The 18,549-nt window shown below is 47.6% G+C and overlaps 1 pseudogene; it reads right to left on the minus strand.

The window, feature by feature from the left end:
- Window positions 1–3,663: 3,663 nt before the first annotated feature.
- On the minus strand, window positions 3,664–5,077 carry LOC129647219 (cyclin-I2-like; annotated as a pseudogene).
- Window positions 5,078–18,549: the final 13,472 nt, after the last annotated feature.

The raw sequence follows: 18,549 nt of genomic DNA on the forward strand, positions 1-18,549 counted from the left end.
CAATACTTTGGCCACATCATACAAAGAGTTGACTTATTGGAAAAGACCCTAATCCTGGGAGGGATTGAGGGCAGGAGGAGAAGGGGACGACAGAGGATGAGATGGCTGGATGGCATCACCGACTCGATGGACATGAGTTTGAGTGAACTCCAGGAGTTGGTGATGGACAGCAAGCCCTGGTGTGCTGTGATTCACAGGGTCGCAAAGAGTCGGACACGACTGAGCAACTGAACTGAACTGAATACATATGTCCATTCCCTCTTGAACTTCCCTCCTGCCCACCACCTCTTCCACTTTTCTAGGTTGTCACACAGTACCAGGCTGCGCTCCTTTTGTTATACAGCAACTTCCCACTAACCAGCTATTTCACACATGGTAGCATATATGTTTCAATGCCTACTCTCTCAATTCATCCCCCCTCTTTCCCCTACTGTGTCCGCAAGTCCATTCTCTTAAAAAAAATTTTTTTTAATTAATAAAATGAACACCTAAAAACCCATCACCTGGCTTAAGTACCAAACCATCACCTTCCCTCTCTCGTCTCCCTGTGTGTTCTTTCCTGTCCCCCGTCCCTTTGCCTTCCCCCAGGAGCCAGCCACATCCTCCACTGTGGGTTGGTCATCATACTCGCCTTTCTCACAGCTCTTGTGTGCATCTGCACAGCCAGGACAGGCCACATCCCACTGCAGTCATGAAGCAGCCTAACGCTTCAGCTACTTAACACGTCAGCCACGGTTTGTCTCTGGGTCAAGCAAAATCCACTGCAGGTGCAGCTGGCTTTCCAGAACAAGTGTCACATGTCCTCCACAGTCCAGGATGCCTCATTCTGCAGGACTCCACCAAAACAGGAGGCTCCCCCAGGATCACTGCAGCTGCAAGTAAAGCCTCTGTGACTCATGGCCCATTGACAGAACTAGTCACGTGGGCTAATTCCACTGCAAGGGGATGTTCCCATGTGCCCAGCAGGAGAGGATAACAGGACAGGGGTCAGCTCTAGAGATGTCCATATTACCCCCAAGCCACATAGGGTTTACCTGATACTTGCAGTTCTCTTAGTCTTTGAGTTGCTGTATAAAAAAGAAATATATATATATATATAAAACTATAAATTATACATATTTTTACATATGCTATACAGTACTCTGCAATCTGCTTTTCTCATTCATTATCATATCTCTACGGCTTCCCAGGTTGCGTTAGCAGTAAAGAACCTGCCTACCAATGCAGGAGACATAAGAGATGTGGCTTCGATCCCTGGGTGGGGAAGATCCCCTGGAGGAGGGCATGGTAACCTACTCCAGTTTCTGGCCTGCAGAATCCCATGGACAGAGGAGCCTGGAAAGCGACAGGGTGACAGGGTGACCCTATGTCACTCTTTGTGCAATGTCACACGTTACATAGGGTCACAAAGAGTCAGACACAACTGAAGCAACTTAGCGACACATAATCATGTCTCTGTGATTTCTCCATGTTATTGCAGGTAGCTGTATTGTCATTCATTTTCACTGGTGTCTAATATTCCATGGTGCAAATAACAGATCTTGATGTTTTGTCCATCCTCTTATAGGAATACTGGAGTTTCCAGTCTTCTGCTATGGCAACAGTACTGCCACGGACAAGGTTTCTGGTGCTCATGATGCTCAGGAGTTTCCCTGGGGCACAGGCTGTCTGGGTTTTTCACAGCTAAACTTCTTAACATGAGGGAAAAGAAAAAGAAGCAGCAAAAGGTGAGTCATGTTGCATTGGTATCTTTCCATTTTGCAAAGGGAGGAGGTGACATAGGATTACTTAAAAGTAAAGGCAGATGAAGACAGGCAAATACAAGGGTACAGAAAGATCACAGTTTTTAATGCCTCTCTTGAACAAGACACAGGTTGGACTGAGAAAGAGTGGAAAGTCAGAGATTGAATAAATACCTGGGACTTCTCTGGTGGTCCAGTGGTTAAGAATCCACTGTGCAATGCAAGGGACTTGGCTTCAATCCCTGGTGGGGGAAGTAAAATCCCACAACCTAGGGAGAAACTAAGCCCGTGCGCCATAACAAAAAAACCCACATTACGTAAAAAAGATCCTGCATGCTGCAACTAAGACCTGACACAGCCATTTGTATATATACAATATATAATACAATATATATATAATGAGTAAACAAATAAATTTGTCAGCATAAAACTGCAATTTACAGGGAAGAAATAAGTGATGAACCCCAGCAGTTTCCTTTCACACAGTTTGGAGTTTTTATGGCTCGTTTCTCAGTGTCAGGATGTCACCATTTCAAGAGACAACCTGAATTCTTGATTTCAACGTGAAATTAATTTTGATTTGCTTCCATTTTGAAAATAAATGCCATACTGTGATCTTTTTTTCCTTTTTGCTGGAGGGAGGCACATCTTGGAATCAAAGAAATAATGACAAGGTATTTCAACTCCCCAAAGATTGATAATCACCACCATATGGCCCTGGAAGGAAATAAATGAGGCAGGGGAAACAAGGCTATCAGTGACAGGTTTTGACATGGCTTACTAAGGAAGAACGTTAATCATACAAATTTTCCTACCGGGTTCCTCGTAGGATCCCTCAGGTTGGCATTGACCATAAGTAAAAAACAATGGCCTTGATAAAATCTGTTTTATGGCTTATTTCAGGGAGAGAGGTAGCAGAGAAAACCTGGTGACCCACCTCAACAAGTCAGCAAAGAAGTTGAGAGTCGTCCTAAACACCTCTGGAGTAGATGCTTGCATGCTGTGTGCTCAGTCGCTCAGTCATGTCAAACTCTTTGTGACCCTATGGACTGCCTCCAGGTTCCTCTGTCCACGGGATTCTCCAGGGAAGAATACTGGAATGGGTTGCCATTTCCTCCTCCAGGGCATCTACCCAACCCAGGGATTGAACCTGCATCTCCTGTGTCTCCTGCATTGGCAGGCAGATTCTTTACAGCACTGCACCCCCTGGGAAGCCCCTGGAGTAGATGGCCGATGGGCAAACTGGATGAATGTTGGAAGAAGTCTGGGAATCTGTCACCCTTGGTTTTGCTGACAAGAAAGAAGATAAGCTGGATCTTAGCATTGACCTTAGAAGACCAGGACACAGAGCTGGCCTCTGACCAAGGGCAGAGAAGAGCCTCCAGAGACCTTTCCATGGAGAAGGAAAGATGATCAGCTGCCCAGGAATTAGTAGGAGCCCCAACTTGTCCTTCAGTGATCGCGGTATGGGGCTCCATCAAGCTGAAACAAAAATAGACACATTGTTCATTGTTGCTGCCACTGATGGGGCATTTCTAAGTGCCATCCACCATACTCTGTTTCCTCATTGATTTTTGTTTGGTATCTTGCTCCATTTAAAGTTTTTAATGGTTACAAAAGCAGGACATCTCAAACTTACATAGGAATCACCTAGGGATCTTTTCTCTTTTTCTTTTAATTTTATTTATTTACTTTAATTGGAGGATAATTATAATATCATGTTGGGTTTTGCTGCCAACATGAACTGGCCATAGGTATACATGTGTCCCCTCCATCCTGACTCCCCCGCCCCACCTCCCTCCCCACCCCATCCCTCCAGGTTGTCAGCGAGCATGGGCTTTGGGTGCCCTGCATCACACATCACACTCACACTGGTCATCTGTTTTACATATGGTAGTGTATGTGTTTCTATGCTATTCTCTTAAGCAGAATGCAGATCTAACTCGGTAGGTCTGGAGGCAATATGACAATAAGACCTCAGGCGTGTTCTCAGCTGCTCTTTCAGTGCCTTCTTTCTTTCTTGCTGTGGGAGCCAGAAAGCATAGAGTACAGAGACGGCTAGGCAAGGGTGACTGCCGTTATGCTCTACAGGGCACCAAGGTTGCAGGGGAAACAGAAAGTTGTCTGTGCAGGAGAACTAAACACTTGTCAGCTGATGCTTTACCAGTTCCTTGTAGTGGTTCAACTGCCTAATGCTTGATGCCTAAAGTGCCTTCTTTAGCAGATCAGATGCAGGAGCACAGCATCGGGCATGAGCCTGTCCAATTCTAAAGTGATGATGACCGAGGTCAGTGTGGACCCCTTGAACTGCAGCAGCTGGTGGCCAGGGACTCGGGGCTTCAGCTGCCTGGTCAGGGAGGTGGCCTGGAGAGAAGGATGCCTCCAAGGCGACCCCTGTACACAGGGCCAGCCCAGGACCACCAGGGAGTGGAATAGGGCTGAGAAGTCCAGTGGTGTCCCAATATAGAGATCCCAGTGCATTGTGTCCAAAATAGCCAGCTCCATCCTCAGAGGCTCATTCAGGGAATAGTCAGAGCCATTGTGCTTTATGAAGTCTTCTCCTTATGGAATTCGGAGAAGGCAATGGCAAGCCACTCCAGTACTCTTGCCTAAAAAATCTCATGGACGGAGGAGCTTGGTAGGCTGCAGTCCATGGGGTCGATACTAGTCGGACACGACTGAGTGACTTCACTTTCACTTTTCACTTTCATGCATTGGGGGAGGAAATGGCAACCCCCACCAGTGTTCTTGCCTGGAGAATCCTAGGGACGGTGGAGCCTGGTGGGCTGCCATCTATGGGCTCGCACAGAGTCTGACACGACTGAAGCGACTTAGCAGCAGCAGCAGCAGCCTCATGGAATTAACTCCTCTTCATCATTAACTTTGACAGAGGGTCTCAAAGAAATCTTTGTAACACAATGGAGTAAATGCTTTTTTATCTTTACTGAAATCATGAGGAAGATGAAGATGGCGAGAGCCAGGTTAAAATGGGTCTGATGCTGCTAAGTCATCTCAGTCGTGTCTGACTCTTTGTGACCCCATGGACTGTAACCCACCAGGCTCCTCTGTCCAGGGGAATCTCCAGGCAAGAATACTGGAGTGGGTTGCCACATCCTGCTCCAGGGGAACTTCCCAACCCTGGGATCGAATCCACGTCTCTTTTACATCTCCTCCATTGGCAAGCAGATTCTTCACTACTAAACCATCTGAAGCTCAGAATGGGTCTGGGAGAAATCAAAGATGTTCTCAACTCTCAAGAGCCACAGCTTGATTTCCTGGAAGGTGTTGTGGATCTCCATCTGCCGAAGTTGACTTCTAAAGATAGAAATATGCATTTCTGACCAGAAATGCATATTTCTGGTCATTTTAACCTTTTTTTTGGGGGGGGGGATGCCAAGTCTCTCAAATCCAGGTGTACATTTCATACTTGTATTTTTCTTGTTTGTTTGCTTGTACTACACCATGTGACACACAGGATCTTAGTTCCCCGAACAGGGGTCGGAACCCATACACCCGGCGGTGGAAGCACCGAGTCTTAACCACCGGACCACAAGGGAAGAGCCCCCCCGCAAGTAACCCCATTTTGAATAGTGAAGATTGAAAGGGTTAGTATTAAATAATAGGGATGATGAGCATTATGTGTTTTCCATCTGTGTCACACAGCTGCTATATTTTAATAACTCAATGAAGAACTGTTTGTGTTATAATGGAGAATTTTATTTCTTCCAGGTTGTGAGCGTTTGTGTTATTTCTTGATCAATTTTAAAGATGCAGGCTTGATGGGGCAAAGTATTGCACAAATGAAGTGGTTGTTTTGTGAAGGTTCTGGTCTAGAAAGAGCCACAAGCAGAGGGTGATACCACAGCTTGAGGGGCCAGCCAGGTTTGGAAATCCAGCCCTATGGCTCAGAAATCTGCCAGTCATCAAAGCAAGAATTTCACAGATAATGTGTCTCAGCCCGAGAAATTCAGAAGCCTGTCTCTCATCTTAAAAGGAAAAGCACTCCTGAAAATTTATAAACAGCCAATATCCCTGCCAGGAGAAACACATATAGAAGACAGGAAGAACAAAACAAATCTAAAAACCTTCACAGGGAGAGAGAGCAGCCACATAACTCCGAGGGCCTGCCTGAAGAACAGCTGGACAAAACCCAACAGCCTCATTGGAACCAGGTCACCGATAGCCCTGCAGAATGAAGGTAAGGGAACCGACGGAGACAGCTGAACAGGAGATGAAAACCATGCAAAACCTAAAGAAAGCAGAGGGTTAAGAGAAACAACCACCTCCTTGTGAAAGTAAGCAAAGACAAAAAGAGAGAGAAGCAAAGGGCACCGCAAAACCAGAGCGGCAGTGGCAGAGCCAGGGAATGACAGCTGGGGACAGGCACAGCGGACCCCAGTTAGGGAAAGGGAGTTGGCATCACCCAGCCCTCGACAGTCATGTTTGGGGACAGGAGACAGTAATTAGAAAGCTATTTTTATGGTTTCCTTTTGTCTCTCTGAAGCTATGCCTAGGTTCATTCATTTGGGCGCCTGAGAAAACAACACTGATTTCACCAAAACCCTTGACTTCTTAAAAATAAGAAAAGAAAACACCCTTCTAAAGCTTCCACAAGTTTCAGCCCTTTTCCAAAATATGTATTTCTTTGCAAAAGGATATTACTCCACAGTGTGGTTTCTCTTTCTCCTCTCTCCAACTTGATTGCCCCATGCTTACACATCAAAGTAGGAAAACAGGGGTGGAATATTTTTACATCCCTAAGTTGTAGCCTTTGAGGGTGGGGAGCATGCTGGGTCTCACCATTCTGAACGATGCTGTCCATCTCAGACAAGGCTATCCTTCCCCCTGCAAACTCCAGCCTCCTCACAGCGCCCCTTCCCAGCAGCAGGAATGCACACCCTCCCCGACTCCTCAAAGTGTGACCCTGGGCTCTCTGGATGGACTTGCACTCAGTCCTAAAGAACGAGCCACCTTCCTTCTCATGCTAAGCCTTTCTCTACCCTCCCACTCCTCCCCATCTTCCTCCTGTGATGTTCTCATCACCCTGCTTGGTCCACACTTAGACAAGGTAGGTTGCCCCTACCAACACATCTGCAGGCCCTGTAAACCCCACTGATGTTCTTCAGATTTAATAGCTCCCAGTCTCTGCCTATAGGGCTTCCCTGGTGGCTCGGTGATAAAGAATCTGCCTGCCAACGAAGGAGATGTAGGTTCAATTCCTGGGTTGGGAAGATGCCTGGGAGAAGGAAATGGCAACCCTCTCCAGTATTCTTGCCTAGGAAATCTCATGGACAGAGAAGCCTGGCAGGCTACAGGCCATGGGGTTGCAAGAGTCAGACACAACTTTGCAACTAAATAATAACAATTCTACCTGTAGGTCAGTATTATTGGGTGTTATTGTCTAGATACTTCCTCAAAGGAAACTTTAGGCTCTTGTCTCAAGGGAGTGGGGAACAACTTCCCAGTGTAGCCTAAGAGGGTGTCATCCAGAGTATTCTATGGGGTGTCATCCTATAGAGGTGTCTTCACACCACAGAGGGGTCCCTTCCAAGTCTCTGTTCATAGCATTATTTCCACCTGCCCATGTTACCTGCCTCTTATTCAAAGCCTACCCATCCTCAAGGTCACCCTTAGGAGGTAGCTCTCTGAACCTGCCCAGTTCCCCCAAGACAATTCAACTCTCTGAATTGAAGACTCTCATGTCTGTCCTGCTGGGGCTGCCTGCTCTGTGCTTCTGTGTGCGTAGATTCATCTTTGTTCCTCTGGGTAGGAGGCAGATCTGGGAGGGACTCTTTCTGTGTGTGGCCCCTGGGTATTTCCTCTTTTCTTGCCTGATCATTGGTAAGTGGAAGAAGAGGGACTGCAGAATTGGCTTGATCACCAGGGAGACAGTCAGATGTGGTTATGATATACACTCTGGCTCTTTCCTTTCTGAATTCCATCTGTAGACTGTAGAATGGCATGGTCCACTGCTGTCTGTCCAGCACCAGACAGACTGCTGCCCATGTCCACTCTGTCTGTCCAGCACCCACATCCTCCAGGAATCATCCCATGACCCCCATCCCCTGCTGATTATGAACTCCCTTAGAGCAGGTGGAGGCAAAACTTGGCCCACCACCTGCTCTTTTAAATAAAGTTTTATTGTAACACAGTTACGCTCATTTGTAGCCATTGTTTCTGGCTGCTTTTGTGCTACAATGGCAGAGCTGAGCAGTCACAGCAGAGCCCATACAGCCCACAAAAATCAAAATATTTTCTATCTGACCCTTTATAGGAAGAGTTGTCCAAGCCCTGCCTTGGGAGTATCTTCTGTCACAATTTAATACTTAATACATTGTGGCTTTCTGTGTAGTTATATCACCTCTCCAATAAGCATTTGAGAGCTCTGAAGGTCAGGGACAACACATGGACTCCATTGTTTCTCTCTCCTCAGAGCTTAGCTTAGTGACGGTAATAATAAGTACACAATCATTAAACAGGTGGGTCAGAATGCTTTCCTCTCAGGTAACAGAAACACTTTCCAAGACTCACTCACATAATCACGGCATTGTGTTTCACAGAAGGAAGCCCAGAGGTAGGGAAGAGGTCAGTGGAGACAGATTCAGCCCCTCAACCCAAGCTCTTTTCCTTTCTCTGCTCTTTCAGCAGTGGAGCTGGCTGCATCCAATACTACTTCCCCTCATGGTCTCAAAATGGCTGCCAGCAGCCCCCGGCACAAACTGCATCCTTGTTCACATCCAGCAAGGTGAAAGGAGAGGGGCAGTGTGACTGGCTGCTCTTTCCCAGAAGCCCCGAGCTTCTCCCCTGTTGTCTCATTGACCCAAAATGGCTCACACCTGCCCCGGGCCAATCCCCAGGAAGTGGAATGGAATTAGCATGACCCACTGAGACTGCCTAATTGTCTGGGTGAATGGATGTTGTGCAATCAACCACAGGGTTCCTACAACTGAAACTGCAAAAATCGTCTTGTCACACCTTCATGTTCCAGTATACTATGTTTTGAAATATTTTAGAAACAAAGCAAGATGGAATTGTATCACTATAAGGATGGTGGCATATTTTGTGTGTCACCTGTTCCCTATGGTGTTATTGAAACTGTTGTACACATTCATTTAGTCCCTTGATTCCCCAAAATATGCAGGCTCTGCCTTCCAGAGTTATGCCTAAAATGACCCCAAAACATACATTCTTCTTATATTACACATTTACATTCCAAACCCAAAATACCTAATTCCAATGTATTCTAGAACTTTTAACTTAGTACATGCATGCTAAGTCACTTCAGTCATGCTTGACTCTGCGACCTATAGACCATAGCCCACCAGGGTCCTCTGACCATGGGATTCTCCAGGCAGGAATACTGGAATAGGTTGCCATGCTCTCCTCCAGGGGATCTTCCCAAAGCAGGGACTGAACCCAGGTCTCCCACATTGCAGGTGGATTCTTTACCATCTGAGCCGCCAGGGAAACCCGAAGTACTTAGTACAGAATGCCATCCTGTCTTCTGCATTGGCAGGTAGGTTCCTTACCCACTAGTGCCACCTGGAAAGTCCCTTTAACTTGCTAAGCCACAGCAACTTCCCCCATGACTTTCATTCCTAGAACATTGAAATAGAAGCCTTCCGTAGACCCCTATCCCTCAGCTAACTGGAATTCCAAAAGGACCTCCGCAACCACTTAAGGTCATAGGAAAATACCTGATAAATCTATGAATGAGATGTCCAGCCTGTTTTAACATTCTACTAACTAGTTCAGATGTTTTCCAGAAGTTGCTGGAATTGTTATTTCATTCCCAGAGGGGGAAAAAAACACACAAAAAATGAAATGAATAATTCCTTCCAGAAAAGATCAAAAAGGGCAACCCCACTATCACTTTGCGTCCCCTGCATAAAACCATGAAGAAACTCAGGGCAATGGCTTTAATTACATGCCCTGATTTCAGATTTGTGCCAAGGAAGCTGTGGACATATGGTGAATGTCCATAAATGGTCAGTGAGGCCTTGGCCGAGCGTTCGTGTCCCTCAAGGAAGAACAAGGACCCACAAATCACAAGCCTGTGATAAGTCCTGGTTGACCAAAAAGTTTGTTCGGGTTTTCCATAAGATGTTTAAAATCCGAACAGCTTTTTTGGCCAACGCAATAAATGGGCAGCCCTTGCCAGAATGCATTACTCAAGATGCTAAAAATCTGCCTAGAGGCAGCCATCTTGCCAGCAGACACAGATCCAGATTGAGCTTCTATTTCCTCCTTAAAATCAGGCAGAGCCGACATGTACAAGAGCAGGGGAGCAGGGCTGTCAGTAGCTGGCCCAGTGAATTTACAGGCTGGGGACCTGACAGCCGGCTTCTCATAGGGGCAGGGCATGAACTTGCCTCTGAGAGTCATCCCCCTCTCCCCAGGAAGCTGTATGTCTACCACCCCCAGCGAAGCCCCATTCTGATGAGAGAGGAGAGTGCTATTAAATTATGTCACTTTGATATAGGGGCCTCTGTCTAGAAGTTCGCTGTTGAATCATGGTGTGCTGGGCTTTGAACAATATAGAGGGGGGCCTCCCGCGTCCCCTGGGTAGGTCAGCCCAGGTCTGGACTCCCGTGCAATGATGACATTGCTGCCGACGTGAATAATAAGAGTGATTTATTTGTTTGAGTTCCATATTCCAGGCGGGAACGGCTTGTGGGGCTGACGACCTACAATTGGCAAAGCAGAAAGTTTACGGAGTTAATTTATGGAGAAAGTGAAGGGCCACCTTTCTACACAGAAGATAACTCAGTGCCTCCAAGGCAAAGTCTTGCGCTTATCAGGCCAGCTTGCATCTCCTGAGCCCTGTCCTACCTGTAAAGGAAGGAAGCAGGTGACCACAGAGTCACTTTAGACTCTGATCGGTGCACGGTGCACGCCATGATTCCTCGCAAACTGCTGCCAACGTCACACTGGGGATGTTCCCATCACTGTCCCCATCACCACCTCCACCATTGCCTCTGTCGCTCCCAGCAGCACTCTGGCCACCAGGAGCATTGTCCTCACCTTCACTGTGACCCTGTCACCACCAGCATCCTTTTTGTCCACCCTCCATGAACACTGGCAATACTGTTGTCTTTTCAAAATCTCCATCACATGGGACTTCCCTGGAGGTCTGTGGCTAAGATTCCACACTTCCAATGCAGGAGACCAGGTTCAATCCCTGGTCAGGGAACTAGATCCCACACGCCACAACTAAGAATTCATATGCTACAACTAAGACCCGGAGCAGCCTAATTAATTAATTTATCCAAAAAAATAAAAATAAAAAACCTCCACCACCACTTCATTGCTACCTTCACAATTCCCTCTGTCCCTTTGGAGGGCTGTAACTCATCTGACCTTCTCCAGTGTGACTGAGCTAAGAACGGGCCATTCCAAACAACACAGCCCCAAAGAGGCAAACACACATGTTTCCACTTCATTTCTTAACAGATTCACAAGCCTTGACAGCATCCCCCACTACATTATGATTCACCATAGCAGGAATCTTCCAGTCATGGAAAAGATATTCTTTTAATTTTTATTCATGTTGAGAGAGGCTCCAGGAATCAAGGCTGTACACCTTCGGTGGGTCTCCCATGTTGCTAAGGTCTTCTATTGGCTCCAGGCCCATCGACCTCCCTGGGTTGCACCGTTGCTTTTCCAGAACCATCTCCTGCTAAGCCGGGGTCTTTAACTCTGCAAAGCCTAGTGGTGTCATTCATATACAGAAGACCTGAGTTGGCAGCCCTTTCTCCCTAGGGATTTACTCGAGGTATACCTTACTACCCACCCTCATTACCAATGTCCTCCTCACCAGTGTCCCCACCATAACCATGACCTGGATCCTCATGATCACTACCATCGATACCCACAGCACCTGGACCATCGGCATCAGCAGGATGGTTAATTATGAAGTTACTCTAGGTACTATGCTAGGTACTTCATGGAAAATTTGAGAATCCTGGTTTCTAGAAGAGTGGTCCCCAAAGAGTATTCTTCAGAAAATAATCCCAGGAGACTGAGCATATTTTAGAGGGCAAAAAATAAATTTCACTACCAATTGAATTCAGGAAGTGCTACCATATTGACAATGCACTTTTGCATATTAAAGTCTCTGAAAAGTCCTGCAGAAGAGGACTCTGTTTAAGACTGTTTGACCCAGTATTTCTCAAGTATATTTTGCCACAAAATCATGTTTCCACCTAACGTCCATTAACATCACAAGGAACTCTCGCTCCACGGAACACACTTTGAGAAGTGCAGCTTTCAAAGCTTAAAAAGGGGCAAGAGGCAGTGACACGGACACAGAGGCATTTAAGGGACACCAGCGTGAATCCTCCTCTGGAGGCATTGGGTTCCTAGGGCTTCCCTGGGGACTCAGTGGTAAAGAACCCGCCTGCATTGGCAGCAGACATGGGTTCGATCCCTGGGTGGGGAAGATCCCCTAGAGAAGGAAATGGCAATCCACTCCAGTATTCTTGCCTGGAGAACTCCATAGACAGAGGAGCCTGGCGGGCTGCAGTCCATGGGGTAGCAAAGAATCAGACACAATTTAGCAACTGAGCAGGCATGCACACATGTTAATTTCCTAGAGCTGCCATAACAAAGGACCACAAACTTGCTGGCTTAAGCTACACAAATTTATTGTCTCACAGTTGTGGAAGCCAGGGGTCTAAAATCAAGGTGCCAGCGAGGCCAGGCTTCCTCTGAGGCTCTGGGTAGAATTCTTACTTGCCTCTTTCCAGTTGCTGCTGGTGACCAGCGATCCTCGGCATTCCTGCAGCTGCATCAGTCCAATCTCTGCTCTGTCCCTACACATCCTTCTCCCCTGGGTTTTCACATCATTTCCCTTTCCTCTGAGTGCAAGTTTCCCCTTTTTATAAGCACATCAGTCATATTGGATTAGAGGCCGGTTCTATCCCAGCACGACCTTAACTACTTACATCTGCAATGACCCTATTTCAAAAAAAGGTCATATTCACAGGTACTAAGCGCTAAGATATCAATATATTGGGGGCAGGAGGGGGTGGGAGGCGGAGTAAAAATTCAGTCCATTACAGCGGGGTTTTTTCCCTAATGTTCTTACTGGGAAAAAGAAAAAGTTGGGCGTTCTCAAGCTAAATTGTGCTTTCTGTTTATTTTTCTTGTTGTTTTACAGGTGAGTGAACTCTCACTGCCTGGAAGCTTTAGGACGGGACATGTTCCTCGGTATTCACTCTCCCATCTCCCCACCCCACCTTGGCTGGGCCCCCACCCAGGCCTCTCCCTGAGGGCTCCTCGTAGGAGTGAGGGCTAATTTCTGCCTCACTGCGTTCTCCCGGGAGCCCCAAGGCAAAGGCAGCCCCTCACCCTCCCCTGACAGGTTCAGACAGTTGGTGCTGAGGATGGAATGGCTGCCCTCAGCATCCCTTCCAAGGTCCCCTCCCTGAAGGAGAAGGAGGCTCTTCGTGGACTCAAGCAGCTGCCTCATCAGCCTTCCTGCAGTGACTCCTGCAGGCAGGACCACATCCCACAGTGGTCGTGGGCCTCCCAGCTCCAAAGCACAGACAGTAGGTTGATGCCTGAGGCCTCGTCAACCAAGTGGGGAAGAGAGCCCTCCTGTCCACTGGGCCTGGCTGAGTTGAGAGCTGCCTGGCATTTAGTAGGTGCTCAAGAAAAGCCTATGGAATTCAATAGAATGAAGCTGAATTTCATTTTCCCCACTTGCCTTTCATGTATTTGAGGGATCCTACTGCTCCCCTCAAACGAAGCCACGCTGCCGACTTTCCCTGTGAGACTTTCTCAGTTCTAACTCCCATCACTTTGCTCATTGTACCTGCTACCTAGAACTTTCCCCCTTCCTCCGCGTAGGCAAATTCCAGACACATTTGGAAGATCACTGTAATGCTTACCACCTCCACAACTGTGCCAGCCTCTGGAATCATGAAGCTCCGTCCCAGGCATGGGCTTGTACAGGTCGCTATCTGCTTATCAAAACAAATTTTCTCCCTCCTCTTCATAGGAACAATGCTGATGGACAACTCTAGAAACAATTGTTAGCAGCAACAGGAATGCAACTAGAGACGACCATACTAAGTGAAGTACGTCTGAAAGAGAAGGACAAATCCATGTGATATCACTTATATGTGGAATCTAAAATATGACACAAATGAACTTATCTACAAGACAGAAGCAGACTCCCAGACATAGAGAACAGGCTTGTGGTTGCCAAGGCAGGGGGGCTATGGGAGGGATGAACTTAGTAGATCCAAACTATTACACATAGACTGGATAAACAACAAGGTTCTGCATAGCACAGGGAACTATGGTGTTGCCCAAAAAGTTTGTTTGAGTTTTTCTGTAATTACAGAAGCTGGATTTCATTTACAGAAAAAACCTGAACAAAATTTTTGGCCAACAAAATATACTCAATATCCTAGAATAAACCATAATGGGAAAGAATATATAGAAGAATGTATTAATATATATGTGTATAACTGAGTCACTTTGCTGTAGAGTAGAAATTAATGCAACATTGTAAATCAACTATACTTCAATTTTTAAAAAAAAATTTTAAAAAGGAAACAAATGTTAAACATCACACTATTCGCCTTTTTCCTCCCCCAGGCCCCTGGGGCACAATATCATGGGAAAGGCATGAGGTGTGGCTTCAAACAGCCTTGAGTTCTGCTCCTTACTAGCTGTGTGACCTTGGTGATTGTCATGCCCTCTATGAGCCTCATCTGTAAAATAAGGATATGAAGATTGCCTTTGTAAATTGCAGACACAAAGATACAACTCCCAGCTCCCCCTTCAAGAACACATACTGCCCTTGATTCTGAGGGTAGTCAGCAGATAGCCCCCAGCTTTTGGTTCCTCAGGATCTGGCTCCCTACAGAGAGCTGTCCCCCTTCCCCAAAGTCACACCCCTCCCAGAACAGCCTGCATCCAATTATGAAGCAGATGTGGGGGCTATGGGCCCAGTCACTTTGGTCCAACACTGGACACTCCTGCTGCTAAGTCGCTTCAGTCATGTCCAACTCTGTGCGACCCCATAGATGGCAGCCCACCAGGCTCCCCCGTCCCTGGGATTCTCCAGGCAAGAACACTGGAGTGGGTTGCCATTTCCTTCTCCAATGCATGAAAGTGAAAAGTCAAAGTGAAGCCGCTCTGTCGTGTCCAACTCTCAGCAACCCCATGGACTACAACCTACCAGACTCCTCCGTCCATGGGATTTTCCAGGCAAGAGTACTGGAGTGGGGTGCCATTGCCTTCTCCGCTGGACACTTCTAGGGGGCCAATATTGCTCTGTGCTTTCACCAGACCTGGGTCACAATTCACCTACTTCCTCTGCACATTCTGCTTCCCTACCCATTAATCCTAATCCCTCCTAAACATCTTGTTCCCCAAACTCCATCTCTACATCCACTTCTGAGAAACCAACCTGTTACAGAGTATATGAATTATAATTTATGACCCAAAAACACCTGTCACTGTCACCTAACACATAGTAGATGCTCAGAAACATCACTCTCCTCCTTACCCTCGCCCCCCTGCCCATCCACCCCTCCAACCCCACCCCTTCGCCCCCCGCTGCCCTGTAAGGAAGAAACAGAAGGCTTTCTGGAGGCAGTTTGAGTTGAATCTCTCCAGCAGGATAGGAGAGCCTCAGCAACAGCACATGCCAAGTTCCCGGGGAGGCCAGGCAGGCGGGGCCCAAAGAGATGCAGGACCCTGTGATTAAAGAGACAGAAGTGGATTCAGATGGCCAGGAAATATCAAAACTCATCACCGCGAGGAGTAGCCAGGGAGAAGTGGAAATCTATACGCAGAGTTAATGTTTTCCAGCTCCTGCAGATACCGCTGCCCAGCAGACTTCTGCTGTCTGCCTGGGAGTGGAGGCTTGCTCTACTTGGAGGAGTTTTTCCTATAAAAAGAGCCCCCAGGCTATTATTCTTTGCAGTGTGAAATGGAAAATTACCTGGATGGGGTTTCATGTGAAGCAGCAAGCCATTAGAAAGAGTTGGACAAATGTCTGAGCTGAGAACAAGATACGAAGCAAGTTCTCGGGGCTGCAGAACTAAAGAGAAGAGCAGGGGGTGGTGGGGGGAGGAGGGAGATGTGGATCTGACCTTGGGTGCCTGGCACCCAAGTCTCCTTGGCATGAGAAGCTGAGATCTGACTGGTACCAAGCCCCCTCTGCCCCTCTTTAAAGACACCCCTTCATCTGCCCTCACATCCACTCTCCAACCTGATGACCAGTGGGGTAGTTTCTAACGGAAGACTCAAAGGAGTGCAAGAGACCCAGGGAGAAGACACAGCCGATCCGAGCACAGTGCTCAGAGCCAGGCAGCTCCAATCCAGCTCAGCTCTGCCACTTTGCCACTATGTAACCTTAAGCAAGTTATTCAACCTCTCTGGACCTCAGCTAGCTATTACTGCCTTTGCTGCTGCTGCTGCTAAGTCGCTTCAGTCGTGTCCGACTCTGTGCGACCCCATAGACGGCAGCCCACCAGGCTCCCCCGCCCCTGGGATTCTCCAGGCAAGAACACTGGAGTGGGTTGCCATTTCCTTCTCCAATACATGAAAGTGAAAGTGAAGTTGCTCAGTCATGTCCAACTCTTCGTGACCCCATGGACTGCAGCCTACCAGGCTCCTCTGTGCATGGGATTTTCCAGGCAAGTGTACTGGAGTGGGGTGCCATCGCCTTCTCTGATTACTGCCTTTATTATCATGCTATTCTTACATCCAGAGTTATAATCTCTGGGCAAAAGATGAACATGTCTTGAAACAAGAGCAAATATTGTGCTCTGCAAAAACTAGTACAGGCCAGACTGGAGCAGTCTAGGTGGACTTCATGCAGGAGGTGGCATTTGAGTGTGACCTTGAAGGACGGGCTTTAGGCAGACCTGGGAAAGAGAGAAAGCAGGGGACATAAAATACTCAGATGAAACCATAAAGGCAGGAACGGGTGTGTTTGCCACTTCGTGTGTTTGTAATGACACAAACAGCTTCAGTACCACATGAATAACTATTTCAGTACAATTGGCTTTTTTGGTAATTCTTTACTTTTTTTATCGTATGCTTTTGAAAACAGTGTTCTGAGAAGCATCCATAGGATTGCTACAAAGGGACCCTTTGCCTCACATCTGATTCCCCCAGAAAAAGGCACCTCTGTCCACAGACTTACATCCTCAGCTACGGCAGCAGGCAGCCAGCCCTCAATTGCTGGAAGCTTTCTCCCGGAAGTTGAGCCCTCTTCCACGCAGCCCACATCCATGAGTGACCCATCTGGAGTCCTGGGAAGTGAGATGACTTTGGCCAAAAGCAGGTCTGCTCCAACCCGGGCCATGCTGGCTGCAGAGCCCCCCATGGGGCCACTTACCTTCTCCCTCTGCCCATGCCTGCTTCCCCCTTCTCCTCCCATCCCAGGCACCCAGGGCCCTCCTCATTCTACATCCTGCGCTCAAACATCTTTTCAGAATCTGCTTCCCTGGGAACACGGCCTACAGTAACTTTCCCCAAAGAGGTGGCAGCATTTTGCGTCTGGTGGGGTGGCTGTTCCTGCGAGCAGCTGGCAGCCCTGGGCTGAATGAGAAGTGGTCTCTGCTTTCTCAGAGCAGTGTCTCATGAGCGGCCAGGGTTTAAAGGGCAACAATAGGCATATTCTTGGGAGCACAGAGGGATGTGTTTGTCCAAAGGGGTGATGGGGAGCTTCCACGGAGCTGATGTTGAACTCAGCCTCGAAGAAGGAGAATGAGTCCACAGGCAGATCAGAGAGGGAGGCCAGGGTGGGGTCTCCCGCCCCGCATGTTTGCATTGTCACAGATGCATGAAGAAAGGAGGCCTGTTCAGGAAACCATGAGATGATCAGGGAGAGGTTTCCAGAAGCACCTAAGACCACCAGGGTCTTATCTGGACTTGAGTTTCTGGACACTAGGGAGGCTTTGAGGAGTTTCAAGCAACAGAACATGAACATCAGGTTTGTTTTCAGGGAAAAATAACTAAGGTGGCAGAGATACCTGGAAGGTGAGGACCCCATCATCAGAGAACCTGAGAGAGAACCAAAGCAGCAGAACTCAGCAGTGGGGGAGAGTTTGGGGTCTACAGTGACTGCTGGTAGGCATATTTTAGAAATTGGAAGCCTGAGTAGGAGCCCTGCCCCTTTTTAATAGTTCTGTGAACTTGGACATCTTATGACCTCTTTGATTTTACATTTTTTTTCCCTCCTCCGTGAATGTCCGCCTCGCAGCCAGAGGTCAGGGTCCAGTGGGCTCCAGAATACAGTCAGTTCAGTCACACCCCGGGAATTGCCTTCTGGCCTGATCTGTAGCCCCAAAGTGTGCATTGATGGGAAAGTTTATGGGCACAGGTATTCGGAACACAGAGAAAGCAGAACCAGGGCAGGGCCGGGGAGGAGGGCGGGGAAGGCGGGGGAGGGCAGCCCTTGCCACTGCCTATCACCAAGTCAAGAAGCCAAGGAACAGGAGGGTCCCACGATGAGAAAGAACAAGGGGAAAAATTAGAAGCGAAATGTGAAGTTAATAAAAATACTTTATTCAATCAAACTCTGAAAGCAGCTGCAACCCTGTAACAGCAGCCAAAGCCCGGCGCTCTGATTTTTCACTTTGGTTAATTACCTAATGGTTTGCAGAGCTCCCTGCTACTATATGACTCACTCATTTTTTCTGTTTCTTCCCTCCCCCAACCTCCACCTTTCTGCTCTATTCTGGTCTTCCTTCTCTGGAATCCACTTTCCTGGGAAACCATAACATCTTACAGAAAAACCCAAATGGACTTTTTAGCTGACCCAATAGCTTTACCC

Source organism: Bubalus kerabau, chromosome 3, assembly GCF_029407905.1.
Source record: "Bubalus kerabau isolate K-KA32 ecotype Philippines breed swamp buffalo chromosome 3, PCC_UOA_SB_1v2, whole genome shotgun sequence".
NCBI classification, from domain to species: domain Eukaryota; kingdom Metazoa; phylum Chordata; class Mammalia; order Artiodactyla; family Bovidae; genus Bubalus; species Bubalus kerabau.